Consider the following 21,255-nt stretch of genomic DNA (forward strand, 5'->3'; position numbering starts at 1 on the left):
AATGGGATGGCATCCGGCAACCCTCCCGCCAATGGGTGACAGAGAATTTCCCATCACCTAAAGGTAATTTGAATACACTGAATAGTCTAGACAACCTTAGCTTTGGAAGCTCTGAGCCATGCTGTGAGAAGAACAGAAATTAACACGTGGCTCTGTTGTCCTGGAGCCTCTTCTCACCTGCTCCCCCCACCCCCCCTCTTCCTGTATCTGCAAGCAAATGGTCAATTCATCGATTCTGTGTTCTGCCTCTGGGTCCACCTTGTGGGTGGGACTAAACTGCTATATAAACTGTAACTCTGTGCTTGTATGGTTATGCTTGCCTGGGAGACCTGCCTGCGTGCTGCAGCATCCGTGTACTGCTGTGCACGTTAAATAAAGATCAACAAAGGGACCTTGCTTTCCTCCTGATTCCTCTTGACAGACCTTCAAGCCTGGTGATTCCTCACGCGTTTAGAGTGTGTAAAACTGCCATTTCATTTGGTGTCAGAAGTGGGATCCTGTGCCGTCTGAGCTCCGGAAGATCAAGCCGACTGATTTATCCATCACGTCAACGAACGCCATCTACAGGCTGCATCTACGGAGTTCAGCGCCAGGATTTAAAAAAAACCCTGTGGCTACACTGAAAAACGGTGAGAATCTTCCAAATTTCAGACAATTGAAGAGCTAATTATAAATTCTAAGACCATATTTTGCCAAACCATCTCTAGCTATTGTATAGTCAAGTATGTTTGATTCACAAAATACAGCAGCAAGCCTAGCCTAAGTAAAGAAAGAGAAGAGACCTTGCATTAAGCCAAGTTTGCAAACGCAAAGACACCTTGTTTAACCTTGTTGGAAACAACATAAAGAAAACATAAAGATACCGCGTTTTGCATTAAGTCGAGTAAAGAAAATGACCTTGCATTAAGTCAAGTTTGTAAACACAAAGACACCTTGTTCAGATAAGAACATAAAGATATCGTGTTGCATTAAGTCAAGCTGTAGCACAAAGACTACCGTGTTACATAGACTAGATTGCTGTGTATGTATTGTAAAGCATTTATATTCCAGTATGGGGAATAAGAAGAGCACGCCGGTGACAGAAGACAAAGAAAGATGGCCTTCTCTCATGAGCGAGATGGTTGCAAAATATGGTCCAGAAGCATTAGACTGCCTTCATGAGTGGAAACAGATGGGGTTCCCAGAACAAGGCTCTTTAAGTATAAAAAAATTGCTTGACCTAGACGGACTACTAAAAGAAGCTGAGAAGAAAATGAGAAAGAAAAAGTCAGTTAAAACGCACAAACTTGACAGATGTGACCGCCACAGGAAAGTATTTTCAATGTGGATGGAGGAAGCACAATTTAGACAACGGGAGAGTCATATGAGGGAACTTCCAAACATAGATTCTTTGAGGGAAGAGAGCGGGCCACTGGCTCCTCAGAATTCTCCTTTGTCTCCTTCACAGCAGGCCGAAATCGGCCTGGGCTACCCCCCCATGCAAGCCAGTCGATCTACCATCCAGCTACAGCAGGCAGCTGTCACCCTTGCTACGGGCCTGCAGCCCTCTACTCCAACAGCAGTCTTGATCAGCCTTTTGGAGACCGTTACTACAAGCATACAACTCTCTACTCCAACGACCATCCTGGTTTCTGCTGCGCTGGGCCTATTGAAAGCAGGGAGCCAGAAAGGCCTCTGTGAAGGGCCTGCAGAAAGCAGGGGAGGAGAGCAGCCCACGTACGGAGAGGAGACGGTGCCTGTGGGAGCCGGGAGTGCCTGGGAGAACCACGCGGACGGTCCACAGCCTTCAACCAAGAGGGAATCGTCGGACATCGAGGTGGGGAGAACAGAACCAGCAGGAGCAGAGCAGCCCGGGACCGGAGACAAGCCAGCGACAGACGTCGAGGGCAAGGGGACATCTCCTGTGCACAGCGCAGGAGGGCTGCTGACTACAAGGGCGGAGGCGGCAGGCGGCTGTCTAGAGACGGAGGCCCTGGATGGGCTGCTGACTACAAGGGCGGAGGCGGCACGCGGCTGTCTAGAGACGGAGGCCCTGGATGGGCTGCTGACTACAGAGGCGGCAGGCGGCTGTCTAGAGACGGAGGCCCTGGAGCCTACCTACACGACCCTAATCGTCAAACCAGCGACGGACGTCGAGGGTGTGGCCAAGAATCTACTCGTTCAACAGGCGGTGGGAGAGGTGTACACACTTACACGCCCAGGGAAGGTTCCAGCGGGCCAACCAATGAAGGAGGAGATGACCGCAGTACCGGCAGTTGCGTTCCGTAAGTTTTTACACGCACTGTCAGAGTTGGCAGGAAAGGAGAGGTTCACGCCTCCATTCCTTAAATCTAAGGCCAGAAAGATGCCTTTATTTTCCAATCCTGGGGGAAAGAAAAAGAAGGTGAAGTGGAAATGGACTTGGAGAGACACTTTCCGGAAGTCTGCTAAGGAGTACCATGTGACTTACCCACCATGAGACTCAACACACATACACACACACACCTCCCCCTATCAGACAGCCCAATTAAAAAGAAAAAGAAAAAAGTGGGGGGATCACTCGACCGTATACCTGGAAAGAAAATATTGTTTGGAATATGATGTTTTCTGTTTAGTTGTTATGTTGCTGTGCTAAATACAGGTCAAATTGATTCAACAGGGTACTGTATTAGTATCATTTTTAGGGATTTCTTGGTTTATTTGATTGTCCAGTCACGATTGTAAAACCCTTGTGCCATTCTTTTGCTTAACTCAAATATGTTACAAGTACTCCTATTTTTGATGTATTTTCTTCAAATGTATTATGATGTATTCTTTTGATATTGATGGAAAATTCACAATTATTGTTTAATTAAGTTGTTGTTTAATTAACAAGAGGAAGGATTTGACAGAGAATTTCCCATCACCTAAAGGTGATTTGAATACACTGAATAGTCTAGACAACCTTAGCTTTGGAAGCTCTGAGCCATGCTGTGAGAAGAACAGAAATTAACACGTGGCTCTGTTGTCCTGGAGCCTCTTCTCACCTGCTCCCCCCACCCCCCCTCTTCCTGTATCTGCAAGCAAATGGTCAATTCATCGATTCTGTGTTCTGCCTCTGGGTCCACCTTGTGGGTGGGACTAAACTGCTATATAAACTGTAACTCTGTGCTTGTATGGTTATGCTTGCCTGGGAGACCTGCCTGCGTGCTGCAGCATCCGTGTACTGCTGTGCACGTTAAATAAAGATCAACAAAGGGACCTTGCTTTCCTCCTGATTCCTCTTGACAGACCTTCAAGCCTGGTGATTCCTCACGCGTTTAGAGTGTGTAAAACTGCCATTTCATGGGGTGGCATCCGGGACCCCTCCGGGCAATGGGATGGCATACGGGACCCCTCCCGCCAATGGGATGGCATGCGGCAACCCTCCCGCCAATGGGATGGCATCCGGGACCCCTCCCGCCAATGGGATGGCATCCGGCACCCCTCCCGCCAATGGGATGGCATCCGGCAACCCTCCCGCCAATGGGATGGCATGCGGCAACCCTCCCGCCAATGGGATGGCATGCGGCAACCCTCCCGCCAATGGGATGGCATCCGGCACCCCTCCTGCCAATGGGATGGCATCCGGCAACCCTCCCGCCAATGGGATGGCATCCGGCAACCCTCCCGCCAATGGGGTGGCATCCGGGACCCCTCCCGCATATGGGATGGCATCCGGCAACCCTCCCGCCAATGGGATGGCATCCGGCACCCCTCCCGCCAATGGGATGGCATCCGGCACCCCTCCCGCCAATGGGATGGCACCCGGCAACCCTCCCGCCAATGGGATGGCACGCGGCAACCCTCCCGCCAATGGGATGGCATCCGGCAACCCTCCCGCCAATGGGATGGCATCCGGGACCCCTCCCGCCAATGGGATGGCATCCGGCAACCCTCCCGCCAATGGGATGGCATCCGGCACCCCTCCCGCCAATGGGATGGCATCCGGCAACCCTCCCGCCAATGGGATGGCATCCGGCAACCCTCCCGCCAATGGGGTGGCATCCGGGACCCCTCCCGCCAATGGGATGGCATCCGGCAACCCTCCCGCCAATGGGATGGCATCCGGCAACCCTCCCGCCAATGGGATGGCATCCGGCAACCCTCCCGCCAATGGGATGGCATGCGGCAACCCTCCCGCCAATGGGATGGCATCCGGCAACCCTCCCGCCAATGGGATGGCATCCGGCAACCCTCCCGCCAATGGGGTGGCATCCGGGACCCCTCCCGCCAATGGGATGGCATCCGGCACCCCTCCCGCCAATGGGATGGCATCCGGCAACCCTCCCGCCAATGGGGTTGCATCCGGGACCCCTCCCGCCAATGGGATGGCATCCGGCAACCCTCCCGCCAATGGGATGGCATCCGGCAACCCTCCCGCCAATGGGGTGGCATCCGGGACCCCTCCCGCCAATGGGATGGCATCCGGCACCCCTCCCGCCAATGGGATGGCATCCGGCAACCCTCCCGCCAATGGGATGGCATCCGGCAACCCTCCCGCCAATGGGGTGGCATCCGGGACTTTAAGGGACATGAAGTTGTTTCTCTTTTGCGTTCCTCAAGCATAGTGTGGACACTGTGCAAGATGTTACACACTTCCACAATGGAATTCTTCTCCTTTTCCATTTCTTGAATGCGTGAGTGGAATACACACATGAGTGAGTGCATGTGCCAAAGGTAAATCTCACTAAATTAATTTTCAAAAAACCTCTTGATCATTGCGGGTGGCTTTTCCTGGGACAGAAAGTATCCCTTTAATGCTGGAAACATCTGCAGCAGCCTCTCAATTCCAGGGAATAATGACAGCCATCGTGTCTTGCTGTGGGAAAGGAGCTTTCTGTATTCAATATCAACAAAGTCACAGTACTCCTTCAAATTCTCAGTGCGCACAGTGTAAATGTGGAAGTACTGGTAAATCTTGAACATGATATTCTCAACTTCAACATCAAGTGTGTCTGCACCATGATGGACACAATTGTTCAATATGTGTGCTGGGCAACCCACACCGACCAGAGTCTTGTTCTGCAGCAACTTCTTCAAATTTGCAAACACATTTTCCCCCCCTTCATCACGACTGATTCCTCCGAAATTTGTGTTGCAATTGTCACCAGCAAATGCAATACATTTGTCTGACAAATTGTTTTTTCTCAATGTTTCAATCAAGTAGTTTGCAATGGTTTCGGCTGTCTCATTAGGTGTGTCTTTGACCTCAAGCAATGTTGATTGTACACCACCTTTCTTCCAGTCAAAATACTGGATTATGATTGGGAATATTTTCACTGCACCATGGTTACTCCCATCTGTAGCGATGCCACAGTACTGTATATCTTTGAGCGCCAATGGGATGGCATCCGGCAACCCTCCCGCCAATGGGGTGGCATCCGGGACCCCTCCGGGCAATGGGATGGCATACGGGACCCCTCCCGCCAATGGGATGGCATGCGGCAACCCTCCCGCCAATGGGATGGCATGCGGCAACCCTCCCGCCAATGGGATGGCATGCGGCAACCCTCCCGCCAATGGGATGGCATCCGGCAACCCTCCTGCCAATGGGATGGCATCCGGCAACCCTCCCGCCAATGGGGTGGCATCCGGGACCCCTCCCGCCAATGGGATGGCATCCGGCACCCCTCCCGCCAATGGGATGGCATCCGGCAACCCTCCCGCTAATGGGATGGCATCCGGCAACCCTCCCGCCAATGGGGTGGCATCCGGGACCCCTCCCGCCAATGGGATGGCATCCGGCAACCCTCCCGCCAATGGGATGGCATGCGGCAACCCTCCCGCCAATGGGATGGCATGCGGCAACCCTCCCGCCAATGGGATGGCATCCGGCAACCCTCCCGCCAATGGGGTTGCATCCGGGACCCCTCCCGCCAATGGGATGGCATCCGGCAACCCTCCCGCCAATGGGATGGCATCCGGCAACCCTCCCGCCAATGGGGTGGCATCCGGGACCCCTCCCGCCAATGGGATGGCATCCGGCAACCCTCCCGCCAATGGGATGGCATCCGGCAACCCTCCCGCCAATGGGGTGGCATCCGGGACCCCTCCCGCCAATGGGATGGCATCCGGCACCCCTCCCGCCAATGGGATGGCATCCGGCAACCCTCCCGCCAATGGGATGGCATGCGGCATCCCTCCCGCCAATGGGATGGCATGCGGCAACCCTCCCGCCAATGGGATGGCATCCGGCACCCCTCCTGCCAATGGGATGGCATCTGGCAACCCTCCCGCCAATGGGATGGCATCCGGCAACCCTCCCGCCAATGGGGTGGCATCCGGGACCCCTCCCGCCAATGGGATGGCATCCGGCAACCCTCCCGCCAATGGGATGGCATCCGGCACCCCTCCCGCCAATGGGATGGCATCCGGCACCCCTCCCGCCAATGGGATGGCACCCGGCAACCCTCCCGCCAATGGGATGGCACGCGGCAACCCTCCCGCCAATGGGATGGCATCCGGCAACCCTCCCGCCAATGGGATGGCATCCGGGACCCCTCCCGCCAATGGGATGGCATCCGGCAACCCTCCCGCCAATGGGATGGCATCCGGCACCCCTCCCGCCAATGGGATGGCATCTGGGACAGAAAGTATCCCTTTAATGCTGGAAACATCTGCAGCAGCCTCTCAATTCCAGGGAATAATGACAGCCATCGTGTCTTGCTGTGGGAAAGGAGCTTTCTGGATTCAATATCAACAAAGTCACAGTACTCCTTCAAATTCTCAGTGCGCACAGTGTAAATGTGGAAGTACTGGTAAATCTTGAACATGATATTCTCAACTTCAACATCAAGTGTGTCTGCACCATGATGGACACAATTGTTCAATATGTGTGCTGGGCAACCCACACCGACCAGAGTCTTGTTCTGCAGCAACTTCTTCAAATTTGCAAACACATTTTCCCCCCCTTCATCACGACTGATTCCTCCGAAATTTGTGTTGCAATTGTCACCAGCAAATGCAATACATTTGTCTGACAAATTGTTTTTTCTCAATGTTTCAATCAAGTAGTTTGCAATGGTTTCGGCTGTCTCATTAGGTGTGTCTTTGACCTCAAGCAATGTTGATTGTACACCACCTTTCTTCCAGTCAAAATACTGGATTATGATTGGGAATATTTTCACTGCACCATGGTTACTCCCATCTGTAGCGATGCCACAGTACTGTATATATTTGAGCGCCAATGGGATGGCATCCGGCAACCCTCCCGCCAATGGGGTGGCATCCGGGACCCCTCCGGGCAATGGGATGGCATACGGGACCCCTCCCGCCAATGGGATGGCATGCGGCAACCCTCCCGCCAATGGGATGGCACCCGGCAACCCTCCCGCCAATGGGATGGCACGCGGCAACCCTCCCGCCAATGGGATGGCATCTGGCAACCCTCCCGCCAATGGGATGGCATCCGGCAACCCTCCCGCCAATGGGGTGGCATCCGGGACCCCTCCCGCCAATGGGATGGCATCCGGCACCCCTCCTGCCAATGGGGTGGCATCCGGGACCCCTCCCGCCAATGGGATGGCATCCGGCAACCCTCCCGCCAATGGGATGGCATCCGGCAACCCTCCCGCCAATGGGATGGCATCCGGCAACCCTCCCGCCAATGGGATGGCATGCGGCAACCCTCCCGCCAATGGGATGGCATCCGGCAACCCTCCCGCCAATGGGATGGCATCCGGCAACCCTCCCGCCAATGGGGTGGCATCCGGGACCCCTCCCGCCAATGGGATGGCATCCGGCACCCCTCCCGCCAATGGGATGGCATCCGGCAACCCTCCCGCCAATGGGATGGCATCCGGCAACCCTCCCGCCAATGGGATGGCATGCGGCAACCCTCCCGCCAATGGGATGGCATCCGGCAACCCTCCCGCCAATGGGATGGCATCCGGCAACCCTCCCGCCAATGGGGTGGCATCCGGGACCCCTCCCGCCAATGGGATGGCATCCGGCACCCCTCCCGCCAATGGGATGGCATCCGGCAACCCTCCCGCCAATGGGGTTGCATCCGGGACCCCTCCCGCCAATGGGATGGCATCCGGCAACCCTCCCGCCAATGGGATGGCATCCGGCAACCCTCCCGCCAATGGGGTGGCATCCGGGACCCCTCCCGCCAATGGGATGGCATCCGGCACCCCTCCCGCCAATGGGATGGCATCCGGCAACCCTCCCGCCAATGGGATGGCATCCGGCAACCCTCCCGCCAATGGGGTGGCATCCGGGACTTTAAGGGACATGAAGTTGTTTCTCTTTTGCGTTCCTCAAGCATAGTGTGGACACTGTGCAAGATGTTACACACTTCCACAATGGAATTCTTCTCCTTTTCCATTTCTTGAATGCGTGAGTGGAATACACACATGAGTGAGTGCATGTGCCAAAGGTAAATCTCACTAAATTAATTTTCAAAAAACCTCTTGATCATTGCGGGTGGCTTTTCCTGGGACAGAAAGTATCCCTTTAATGCTGGAAACATCTGCAGCAGCCTCTCAATTCCAGGGAATAATGACAGCCATCGTGTCTTGCTGTGGGAAAGGAGCTTTCTGGATTCAATATCAACAAAGTCACAGTACTCCTTCAAATTCTCAGTGCGCACAGTGTAAATGTGGAAGTACTGGTAAATCTTGAACATGATATTCTCAACTTCAACATCAAGTGTGTCTGCACCATGATGGACACAATTGTTCAATATGTGTGCTGGGCAACCCACACCGACCAGAGTCTTGTTCTGCAGCAACTTCTTCAAATTTGCAAACACATTTTCCCCCCCTTCATCACGACTGATTCCTCCGAAATTTGTGTTGCAATTGTCACCAGCAAATGCAATACATTTGTCTGACAAATTGTTTTTTCTCAATGTTTCAATCAAGTAGTTTGCAATGGTTTCGGCTGTCTCATTAGGTGTGTCTTTGACCTCAAGCAATGTTGATTGTACACCACCTTTCTTCCAGTCAAAATACTGGATTATGATTGGGAATATTTTCACTGCACCATGGTTACTCCCATCTGTAGCGATGCCACAGTACTGTATATATTTGAGCGCCAATGGGATGGCATCCGGCAACCCTCCCGCCAATGGGGTGGCATCCGGGACCCCTCCGGGCAATGGGATGGCATACGGGACCCCTCCCGCCAATGGGATGGCATGCGGCAACCCTCCCGCCAATGGGATGGCACCCGGCAACCCTCCCGCCAATGGGATGGCACGCGGCAACCCTCCCGCCAATGGGATGGCATCTGGCAACCCTCCCGCCAATGGGATGGCATCCGGCAACCCTCCCGCCAATGGGGTGGCATCCGGGACCCCTCCCGCCAATGGGATGGCATCCGGCACCCCTCCTGCCAATGGGATGGCATCCGGCAACCCTCCCGCCAATGGGATGGCATCCGGCAACCCTCCCGCCAATGGGGTGGCATCCGGGACCCCTCCCGCCAATGGGATGGCATCCGGCAACCCTCCCGCCAATGGGATGGCATGCGGCAACCCTCCCGCCAATGGGATGGCATGCGGCAACCCTCCCGCCAATGGGATGGCATGCGGCAACCCTCCCGCCAATGGGATGGCATCCGGCAACCCTCCCGCCAATGGGATGGCATCCGGCAACCCTCCCGCCAATGGGGTGGCATCCGGGACCCCTCCCGCCAATGGGATGGCATCCGGCAACCCTCCCGCCAATGGGATGGCATCCGGCACCCCTCCCGCCAATGGGATGGCATCCGGCACCCCTCCCGCCAATGGGATGGCACCCGGCAACCCTCCCGCCAATGGGATGGCACGCGGCAACCCTCCCGCCAATGGGATGGCATCCGGCAACCCTCCCGCCAATGGGATGGCATCCGGGACCCCTCCCGCCAATGGGATGGCATCCGGCAACCCTCCCGCCAATGGGGTTGCATCCGGGACCCCTCCCGCCAATGGGATGGCATCCGGCAACCCTCCCGCCAATGGGATGGCATCCGGCAACCCTCCCGCCAATGGGATGGCATCCGGCAACCCTCCCGCCAATGGGATGGCATCCGGCAACCCTCCCGCCAATGGGGTGGCATCCGGGACCCCTCCCGCCAATGGGATGGCATCCGGCAACCCTCCCGCCAATGGGATGGCATCCGGCAACCCTTCCGCCAATGGGATGGCATCCGGCAACCCTCCCGCCAATGGGATGGCATGCGGCAACCCTCCCGCCAATGGGATGGCATCCGGCAACCCTCCCGCCAATGGGATGGCATGCGGCAACCCTCCCGCCAATGGGATGGCATCCGGCAACCCTCCCGCCAATGGGATGGCATCCGGCAACCCTCCCGCCAATGGGGTGGCATCCGGGACCCCTCCCGCCAATGGGATGGCATCCGGCACCCCTCCCGCCAATGGGATGGCATCCGGCAACCCTCCCGCCAATGGGGTTGCATCCGGGACCCCTCCCGCCAATGGGATGGGATCCGGCAACCCTCCCGCCAATGGGATGGCATCCGGCAACCCTCCCGCCAATGGGATGGCATCCGGCAACCCTCCCGCCAATGGGATGGCATCCGGCAACCCTCCCGCCAATGGGATGGCACGCGGCAACCCTCCCGCCAATGGGATGGCATCCGGCAACCCTCCCGCCAATGGGATGGCATCCGGGACCCCTCCCGCCAATGGGATGGCATCCGGCAACCCTCCCGCCAATGGGATGGCATCCGGCAACCCTCCCGCCAATGGGGTGGCATCCGGGACCCCTCCCGGCAATGGGATGGCATACGGGACCCCTCCCGCCAATGGGATGGCATGCGGCAACCCTCCCGCCAATGGGATGGCATGCGGCAACCCTCCCGCCAATGGGATGGCATGCGGCAAACCACCCGCCAATGGGATGGCATCCGGCAACCCTCCCGGCAATGGGATGGCATGCGGGACCCCTCCCGCCAATGGGATGGCATGCGGCAACCCTCCCGCCAATGGGATGGCATGCGGCAACCCTCCCGCCAATGGGATGGCATGCGGCAACCCTCCCGCCAATGGGATGGCATCCGGCAACCCTCCCGCCAATGGGGTGGCATCCGGGACCCCTCCCGCCAATGGGATGGCATCCGGCAACCCTCCCGCCAATGGGATGGCATCCGGCACCCCTCCCGCCAATGGGATGGCATCCGGCAACCCTCCCGCCAATGGGATGGCATGCGGCAACCCTCCCGCCAATGGGATGTCATCCGGCAACCCTCCCGCCAATGGGGTGGCATCCGGGACCCCTCCCGCCAATGGGATGGCATCCGGCAACCCTCCCACCAATGGGATGGCATCCGGCACCCCTCCCGCCAATGGGATGGCATGCGGCAACCCTCCCGCCAATGGGATGGCATCCGGCAACCCTCCCGCCAATGGGGTGGCATCCGGGACCCCTCCCGCCAATGGGATGGCATCCGGCAACCCTCCCGCCAATGGGATGGCATCCGGCAACCCTCCCGCCAATGGGATGGCATCCGGCAACCCTCCCGCCAATGGGGTGGCATCCGGGACCCCTCCCGCCAATGGGATGGCATCCGGCAACCCTCCCGCCAATGGGATGGCATCCGGCACCCCTCCCGGCAAAGGGATGGCATACGGGACCCCTCCCGCCAATGGGGTGGCATCCGGGACCCCTCCCGCCAATGGGATGGCATCCGGCACCCCTCCCGCCAATGGGATGGCATCCGGCAACCCTCCCGCCAATGGGATGGCATCCGGCAACCCTCCCGCCAATGGGATGGCATGCGGCAACCCTCCCGCCAATGGGATGGCATCCGGCAACCCTCCCGCCAATGGGATGGCATCCGGCAACCCTCCCGCCAATGGGGTGGCATCCGGGACCCCTCCCGCCAATGGGATGGCATCCGGCACCCCTCCCGCCAATGGGATGGCATCCGGCAACCCTCCCGCCAATGGGGTTGCATCCGGGACCCCTCCCGCCAATGGGATGGCATCCGGCAACCCTCCCGCCAATGGGATGGCATCCGGCAACCCTCCCGCCAATGGGGTGGCATCCGGGACCCCTCCCGCCAATGGGATGGCATCCGGCACCCCTCCCGCCAATGGGATGGCATCCGGCAACCCTCCCGCCAATGGGATGGCATCCGGCAACCCTCCCGCCAATGGGGTGGCATCCGGGACTTTAAGGGACATGAAGTTGTTTCTCTTTTGCGTTCCTCAAGCATAGTGTGGACACTGTGCAAGATGTTACACACTTCCACAATGGAATTCTTCTCCTTTTCCATTTCTTGAATGCGTGAGTGGAATACACACATGAGTGAGTGCATGTGCCAAAGGTAAATCTCACTAAATTAATTTTCAAAAAACCTCTTGATCATTGCGGGTGGCTTTTCCTGGGACAGAAAGTATCCCTTTAATGCTGGAAACATCTGCAGCAGCCTCTCAATTCCAGGGAATAATGACAGCCATCGTGTCTTGCTGTGGGAAAGGAGCTTTCTGGATTCAATATCAACAAAGTCACAGTACTCCTTCAAATTCTCAGTGCGCACAGTGTAAATGTGGAAGTACTGGTAAATCTTGAACATGATATTCTCAACTTCAACATCAAGTGTGTCTGCACCATGATGGACACAATTGTTCAATATGTGTGCTGGGCAACCCACACCGACCAGAGTCTTGTTCTGCAGCAACTTCTTCAAATTTGCAAACACATTTTCCCCCCCTTCATCACGACTGATTCCTCCGAAATTTGTGTTGCAATTGTCACCAGCAAATGCAATACATTTGTCTGACAAATTGTTTTTTCTCAATGTTTCAATCAAGTAGTTTGCAATGGTTTCGGCTGTCTCATTAGGTGTGTCTTTGACCTCAAGCAATGTTGATTGTACACCACCTTTCTTCCAGTCAAAATACTGGATTATGATTGGGAATATTTTCACTGCACCATGGTTACTCCCATCTGTAGCGATGCCACAGTACTGTATATATTTGAGCGCCAATGGGATGGCATCCGGCAACCCTCCCGCCAATGGGGTGGCATCCGGGACCCCTCCGGGCAATGGGATGGCATACGGGACCCCTCCCGCCAATGGGATGGCATGCGGCAACCCTCCCGCCAATGGGATGGCACCCGGCAACCCTCCCGCCAATGGGATGGCACGCGGCAACCCTCCCGCCAATGGGATGGCATCTGGCAACCCTCCCGCCAATGGGATGGCATCCGGCAACCCTCCCGCCAATGGGGTGGCATCCGGGACCCCTCCCGCCAATGGGATGGCATCCGGCACCCCTCCTGCCAATGGGATGGCATCCGGCAACCCTCCCGCCAATGGGATGGCATCCGGCAACCCTCCCGCCAATGGGGTGGCATCCGGGACCCCTCCCGCCAATGGGATGGCATCCGGCAACCCTCCCGCCAATGGGATGGCATGCGGCAACCCTCCCGCCAATGGGATGGCATGCGGCAACCCTCCCGCCAATGGGATGGCATGCGGCAACCCTCCCGCCAATGGGATGGCATCCGGCAACCCTCCCGCCAATGGGATGGCATCCGGCAACCCTCCCGCCAATGGGGTGGCATCCGGGACCCCTCCCGCCAATGGGATGGCATCCGGCAACCCTCCCGCCAATGGGATGGCATCCGGCACCCCTCCCGCCAATGGGATGGCATCCGGCACCCCTCCCGCCAATGGGATGGCACCCGGCAACCCTCCCGCCAATGGGATGGCACGCGGCAACCCTCCCGCCAATGGGATGGCATCCGGCAACCCTCCCGCCAATGGGATGGCATCCGGGACCCCTCCCGCCAATGGGATGGCATCCGGCAACCCTCCCGCCAATGGGGTTGCATCCGGGACCCCTCCCGCCAATGGGATGGCATCCGGCAACCCTCCCGCCAATGGGATGGCATCCGGCAACCCTCCCGCCAATGGGATGGCATCCGGCAACCCTCCCGCCAATGGGATGGCATCCGGCACCCCTCCCGCCAATGGGATGGCACCCGGCAACCCTCCCGCCAATGGGATGGCACGCGGCAACCCTCCCGCCAATGGGATGGCATCCGGCAACCCTCCCGCCAATGGGATGGCATCCGGGACCCCTCCCGCCAATGGGATGGCATCCGGCAACCCTCCCGCCAATGGGATGGCATCCGGCACCCCTCCCGCCAATGGGATGGCATCCGGCAACCCTCCCGCCAATGGGATGGCATCCGGCAACCCTCCCGCCAATGGGGTGGCATCCGGGACCCCTCCCGCCAATGGGATGGCATCCGGCAACCCTCCCGCCAATGGGATGGCATCCGGCAACCCTTCCGCCAATGGGATGGCATCCGGCAACCCTCCCGCCAATGGGATGGCATGCGGCAACCCTCCCGCCAATGGGATGGCATCCGGCAACCCTCCCGCCAATGGGATGGCATCCGGCAACCCTCCCGCCAATGGGGTGGCATCCGGGACCCCTCCCGCCAATGGGATGGCATCCGGCACCCCTCCCGCCAATGGGATGGCATCCGGCAACCCTCCCGCCAATGGGGTTGCATCCGGGACCCCTCCCGCCAATGGGATGGGATCCGGCAACCCTCCCGCCAATGGGATGGCATCCGGCAACCCTCCCGCCAATGGGATGGCATCCGGCAACCCTCCCGCCAATGGGATGGCATCCGGCAACCCTCCCGCCAATGGGATGGCACGCGGCAACCCTCCCGCCAATGGGATGGCATCCGGCAACCCTCCCGCCAATGGGATGGCATCCGGGACCCCTCCCGCCAATGGGATGGCATCCGGCAACCCTCCCGCCAATGGGATGGCATCCGGCAACCCTCCCGCCAATGGGGTGGCATCCGGGACCCCTCCCGGCAATGGGATGGCATACGGGACCCCTCCCGCCAATGGGATGGCATGCGGCAACCCTCCCGCCAATGGGATGGCATCCGGCAACCCTCCCGCCAATGGGGTGGCATCCGGGACCCCTCCCGCCAATGGGATGGCATCCGGCACCCCTCCCGCCAATGGGATGGCATCCGGCAACCCTCCCGCCAATGGGGTGGCATCCGGGACCCCTCCCGCCAATGGGATGGCATCCGGCAACCCTCCCGCCAATGGGATGGCATCCGGCAACCCTCCCGCCAATGGGATGGCATCCGGCAACCCTCCCGCCAATGGGGTGGCATCCGGGACCCCTCCCGCCAATGGGATGGCATCCGGCAACCCTCCCGCCAATGGGATGGCATCCGGCACCCCTCCCGGCAAAGGGATGGCATACGGGACCCCTCCCGCCAATGGGATGGCATGCGGCAACCCTCCCGCCAATGGGATGGCATGCGGCAAACCACCCGCCAATGGGATGGCATCCGGCAACCCTCCCGCCAATGGGGTGGCATCCGGGACCCCTCCCGCCAATGGGATGGCATCCGGCAACCCTCCCGGCAATGGGATGGCATACGGGACCCCTCCCGCCAATGGGATGGCATGCGGCAACCCTCCCGCCAATGGGATGGCATGCGGCAACCCTCCCGCCAATGGGATGGCATCCGGCAACCCTCCCGCCAATGGGGTGGCATCCGGGACCCCTCCCGCCAATGGGGTGGCATCCGGGACCCCTCCCGGCAATGGGATGGCATCCGGCACCCCTCCCGCCAATGGGATGGCATCCGGCAACCCTCCCGCCAATGGGATGGCATCCGGCAACCCTCCCGCCAATGGGATGGCATCCGGCAACCCTCCCGCCAATGGGATGGCATCCGGCAACCCTCCCGCCAATGGGGTGGCATCCGGGACCCCTCCCGCCAATGGGATGGCATCCGGCAACCCTCCCGCCAATGGGGTGGCATACGGGACCCCTCCCGCCAATGGGATGGCATGCGGCAACCCTCCCGCCAATGGGATGGCATGCGGCAAACCACCCGCCAATGGGATGGCATCCGGCAACCCTCCCGCCAATGGGGTGGCATCCGGGACCCCTCCCGCCAATGGGATGGCATCCGGCAACCCTCCCGGCAATGGGATGGCATACGGGACCCCTCCCGCCAATGGGATGGCATGCGGCAACCCTCCCGCCAATGGGATGGCATGCGGCAACCCTCCCGCCAATGGGATGGCATCCGGCAACCCTCCCGCCAATGGGGTGGCATCCGGGACCCCTCCCGCCAATGGGGTGGCATCCGGGACCCCTCCCGGCAATGGGATGGCATCCGGCACCCCTCCCGCCAATGGGATGGCATCCGGCAACCCTCCCGCCAATGGGATGGCATCCGGCAACCCTCCCGCCAATGGGATGGCATCCGGCAACCCTCCCGCCAATGGGATGGCATCCGGCAACCCTCCCGCCAATGGGGTGGCATCCGGGACCCCTCCCGCCAATGGGATGGCATCCGGCAACCCTCCCGCCAATGGGGTGGCATCCGGGACTTTAAGGGACATGAAGTTGTTTCTCTTTTACGTTCCTCAAGCATAGTGTGGACACTGTGCAAGATGTTACACACTTCCACAATGGAATTCTTCTCCTTTTCCATTTCTTGAATGCGTGAGTGGAATACACACATGAGTGAGTGCATGTGCCAAAGGTAAATCTCACTAAATGAATTTTCAAAAAACCTCTTGATCATTGCGGGTGGCTTTTCCTGGGACAGAAAGTATCCCTTTAATGCTGGAAACATCTGCAGCAGCCTCTCAATTCCAGGGAATAATGACAGCCATCGTGTCTTGCTGTGGGAAAGGAGCTTTCTGTATTCAATATCAACAAAGTCACAGTACTCCTTCAAATTCTCAGTGCGCACAGTGTAAATGTGGAAGTACTGGTAAATCTTGAACATGATATTCTCAACTTCAACATCAAGTGTGTCTGCACCATGATGGACACAATTGTTCAATATGTGTGCTGGGCAACCCACACCGACCAGAGTCTTGTTCTGCAGCAACTTCTTCAAATTTGCAAACACATTTTTCCCCCCTTCATCACGACTGATTCCTCCAAAATTTGTGTTGCAATTGTCACCAGCAAATGCAATACATTTGTCTGACAAATTGTTTTTTCTCAATGTTTCAATCAAGTAGTTTGCAATGGTTTCGGCTGTCTTATTAGGTGTGTCTTTGACCTCAAGCAATGTTGATTGTACACCACCTTTCTTCCAGTCAAAATACTGGATTATGATTGGGAATATTTTCACTGCACCATGGTTACTCCCATCTGTAGCGATGCCACAGTACTGTATATCTTTGAGCGCCAATGGGATGGCATCCGGCAACCCTCCCGCCAATGGGATGGCATCCGGCAACCCTCCCGCCAATGGGATGGCATCCGGCAACCCTCCCGCCAATGGGTGGCATCCGGGACCCCTCCCGCCAATGGGATGGCATCCGGCACCCCTCCCGCCAATGGGGTGGCATCCGGGACCCCTCCCGGCAATGGGATGGCATCCGGGACCCCTCCCGCCAATGGGATGGCATCCGGCACCCCTCCCGCCAATGGGATGGCATCCGGCTACCCTCCCGCCAATGGGATGGCATCCGGCAACCCTCCCGCCAATGGGATGGCATCCGGCAACCCTCCCGCCAATGGGGTGGCATCCGGGACCTCCCGCCAATGGGATGGCATCCGGCAACCCTCCCGCCAATGGGATGGCATCCGGCAACCCTCCCGCCAATGGGGTGGCATCCGGGACTTTAAAGGTATATTCAGTGATTTCACTCAAAAAACCTTAGGTTTCGTTTTTGGCTGTGGGACCCAGCCTTTCGTCCAATCAGGATAGAGAGTCAAAAACGAAACCTAAGGTTTTTTGACCCCCAGGGGTTAACTGGGGACAGGGAGGAACTCCTTATATGGCCAGCACACTCTATAGTAGGGAGGATTATCACAACAAAACAAAAAAATAAATGATATTTGAATTAAGTGAAATCACTGAATATACCTTTAAGGGACATGAAGTTGTTTCTCTTCTGTGTTCCTCAAGCATAGTGTGGACACTGTGCAAGATGTTACACACTTCCACAATGGAATTCTTCTCCTTTTCCATTTCTTGAATGCGTGAGTGGAATACACACATGAGTGAGTGCATGTGCCAAAGGTAAATCTCACTAAATTAATTTTCAAAAAACCTCTTGATCATTGCGGGTGGCTTTTCCTGGGACAGAAAGTATCCCTTTAATGCTGGAAACATCTGCAGCAGCCTCTCAATTCCAGGGAATAATGACAGCCATCGTGTCTTGCTGTGGGAAAGGAGCTTTCTGTATTCAATATCAACAAAGTCACAGTACTCCTTCAAATTCTCAGTGCGCACAGTGTAAATGTGGAAGTACTGGTAAATCTTGAACATGATTTTCTCAACTTCAACATCAAGTGTGTCTGCACCATGATGGACACAATTGTTCAATATGTGTGCTGGGCAACCCACACCGACCAGAGTCTTGTTCTGCAGCAACTTCTTCAAATTTGCAAACACATTTTTCCCCCCTTCATCACGACTGATTCCTCCGAAATTTGTGTTGCAATTGTCACCAGCAAATGCAATACATTTGTCTGACAAATTGTTTTTTCTCAATGTTTCAATCAAGTAGTTTGCAATGGTTTAGGCTGTCTCATTAGGTGTGTCTTTGACCTCAATGGGATGGCATCCGGCAACCCTCCCGCCAATGGGATGGCATCCGGCAACCCTCCCGCCAATGGGGTGGCATCCGGGACCCCTCCCGCCAATGGGATGGCATCCGGCACCCCTCCCGCCAATGGGATGGCATGCGGCAACCCTCCCGCCAATGGGATGGCATCCGGCAACCCTCCCGCCAATGGGATGGCATCCGGGACCCCTCCCGGCAATGGGATGGCATCCGGGACCCCTCCCGCCAATGGGATGGCATGCGGCAACCCTCCCGCCAATGGGATGGCATGCGGCAACCCTCCCGCCAATGGGATGGCATGCGGCAACCCTCCCGCCAATGGGATGGCATCCGGCAACCCTCCCGCCAATGGGGTGGCATCCGGCAACCCTCCTGCCAATGGGATGGCATCCGGCAACCCTCCCGCCAATGGGATGGCATCCGGCAACCCTCCCGCCAATGGGGTGGCATCCGGGACCCCTCCCGCCAATGGGATGGCATGCGGCAACCCTCCCGCCAATGGGATGGCATCCGGCAACCCTCCCGCCAATGGGGTGGCATCCGGGACCCCTCCCGCCAATGGGGTGGCATCCGGGACCCCTCCCGCCAATGGGATGGCATCCGGCACCCCTCCCGCCAATGGGATGGCATCCGGCAACCCTCCCGCCAATGGGATGGCATCCGGGACCCCTCCCGGCAATGGGATGGCATCCGGGACCCCTCCCGCCAATGGGATGGCATGCGGCAACCCTCCCGCCAATGGGATGGCATGCGGCAACCCTCCCGCCAATGGGATGGCATGCGGCAACCCTCCCGCCAATGGGATGGCATCCGGCAACCCTCCCGCCAATGGGATGGCATCCGGCAACCCTCCCGCCAATGGGGTGGCATCCGGGACCCCTCCCGCCAATGGGATGGCATCCGGCACCCCTCCCGCCAATGGGATGGCATCCGACAACCCTCCCGCCAATGGGATGGCATCCGGCAACCCTCCCGCCAATGGGGTGGCATCCGGGACCCCTCCCGCCAATGGGATGGCATCCGGCAACCCTCCCGCCAATGGGATGGCATCCGGCAACCCTCCCGCCAATGGGATGGCATCCGGCAACCCTCCCGCCAATGGGGTGGCATCCGGGACTTTAAGGGACATGAAGTTGTTTCTCTTTTGCGTTCCTCAAGCATAGTGTGGACACTGTGCAAGATGTTACACACTTCCACAATGGAATTCTTCTCCTTTTCCATTTCTTGAATGCGTGAGTGGAATACACACATGAGTGAGTGCATGTGCCAAAGGTAAATCTCACTAAATTAATTTTCAAAAAACCTCTTGATCATTGCGGGTGGCTTTTCCTGGGACAGAAAGTATCCCTTTAATGCTGGAAACATCTGCAGCAGCCTCTCAATTCCAGGGAATAATGACAGCCATCGTGTCTTGCTGTGGGAAAGGAGCTTTCTGTATTCAATATCAACAAAGTCACAGTACTCCTTCAAATTCTCAGTGCGCACAGTGTAAATGTGGAAGTACTGGTAAATCTTGAACATGATATTCTCAACTTCAACATCAAGTGTGTCTGCACCATGATGGACACAATTGTTCAATATGTGTGCTGGGCAACCCACACCGACCAGAGTCTTGTTCTGCAGCAACTTCTTCAAATTTGCAAACACATTTTTCCCCCCTTCATCACGACTGATTCCTCCGAAATTTGTGTTGCAATTGTCACCAGCAAATGCAATACATTTGTCTGACAAATTGTTTTTTCTCAATGTTTCAATCAAGTAGTTTGCAATGGTTTCGGCTGTCTCATTAGGTGTGTCTTTGACCTCAATGGGATGGCATCCGGCACCCCTCCCGCCAATGGGATGGCATCCGGCAACCCTCCCGCCAATGGGGTGGCATCCGGGACCCCTCCCGCCAATGGGATGGCATCAGGGACCCCTCCGGGCAATGGGATGGCATACGGGACCCCTCCCGCCAATGGGATGGCATGCGGCAACCCTCCCGCCAATGGGATGGCATGCGGCAACCCTCCCGCCAATGGGATGGCATGCGGCAACCCTCCCGCCAATGGGATGGCATCCGGCAACCCTCCCGCCAATGGGATGGCATCCGGCAACCCTCCCGCCAATGGGATGGCATCCGGCAACCCTCCCGCCAATGGGGTGGCATCCGGGACCCCTCCCGCCAATGGGATGGCATCCGGCACCCCTCCCGCCAATGGGATGGCATGCGGCAACCCTCCCGCCAATGGGATGGCATCCGGCAACCCTCCCGCCAATGGGATGGCATCCGGGACCCCTCCCGGCAATGGGATGGCATCCGGGACCCCTCCCGCCAATGGGATGGCATGCGGCAACCCTCCCGCCAATGGGATGGCATGCGGCAACCCTCCCGCCAATGGGATGGCATGCGGCAACCCTCCCGCCAATGGGATGGCATCCGGCAACCCTCCCGCCAATGGGATGGCATCCGGCAACCCTCCCGCCAATGGGATGGCATCCGGCAACCCTCCCGTCAATGGGGTGGCATCCGGCAACCCTCCCGCCAATGGGGTGGCATCCGGGACCCCTCCCGCCAATGGGATGGCATCCGGCACCCCTCCCGCCAATGGGATGGCATCCGGCAACCCTCCCGCCAATGGGGTGGCATCCGGGACCCCTCCCGCCAATGGGATGGCATCCGGCACCCCTCCCGCCAATGGGATGGCATCCGGCAACCCTCCCGCC

Source organism: Protomyctophum parallelum (genome assembly GCF_964188405.1).
Source record: "Protomyctophum parallelum genome assembly, chromosome: 1".
Lineage (NCBI taxonomy): Eukaryota > Metazoa > Chordata > Actinopteri > Myctophiformes > Myctophidae > Protomyctophum > Protomyctophum parallelum.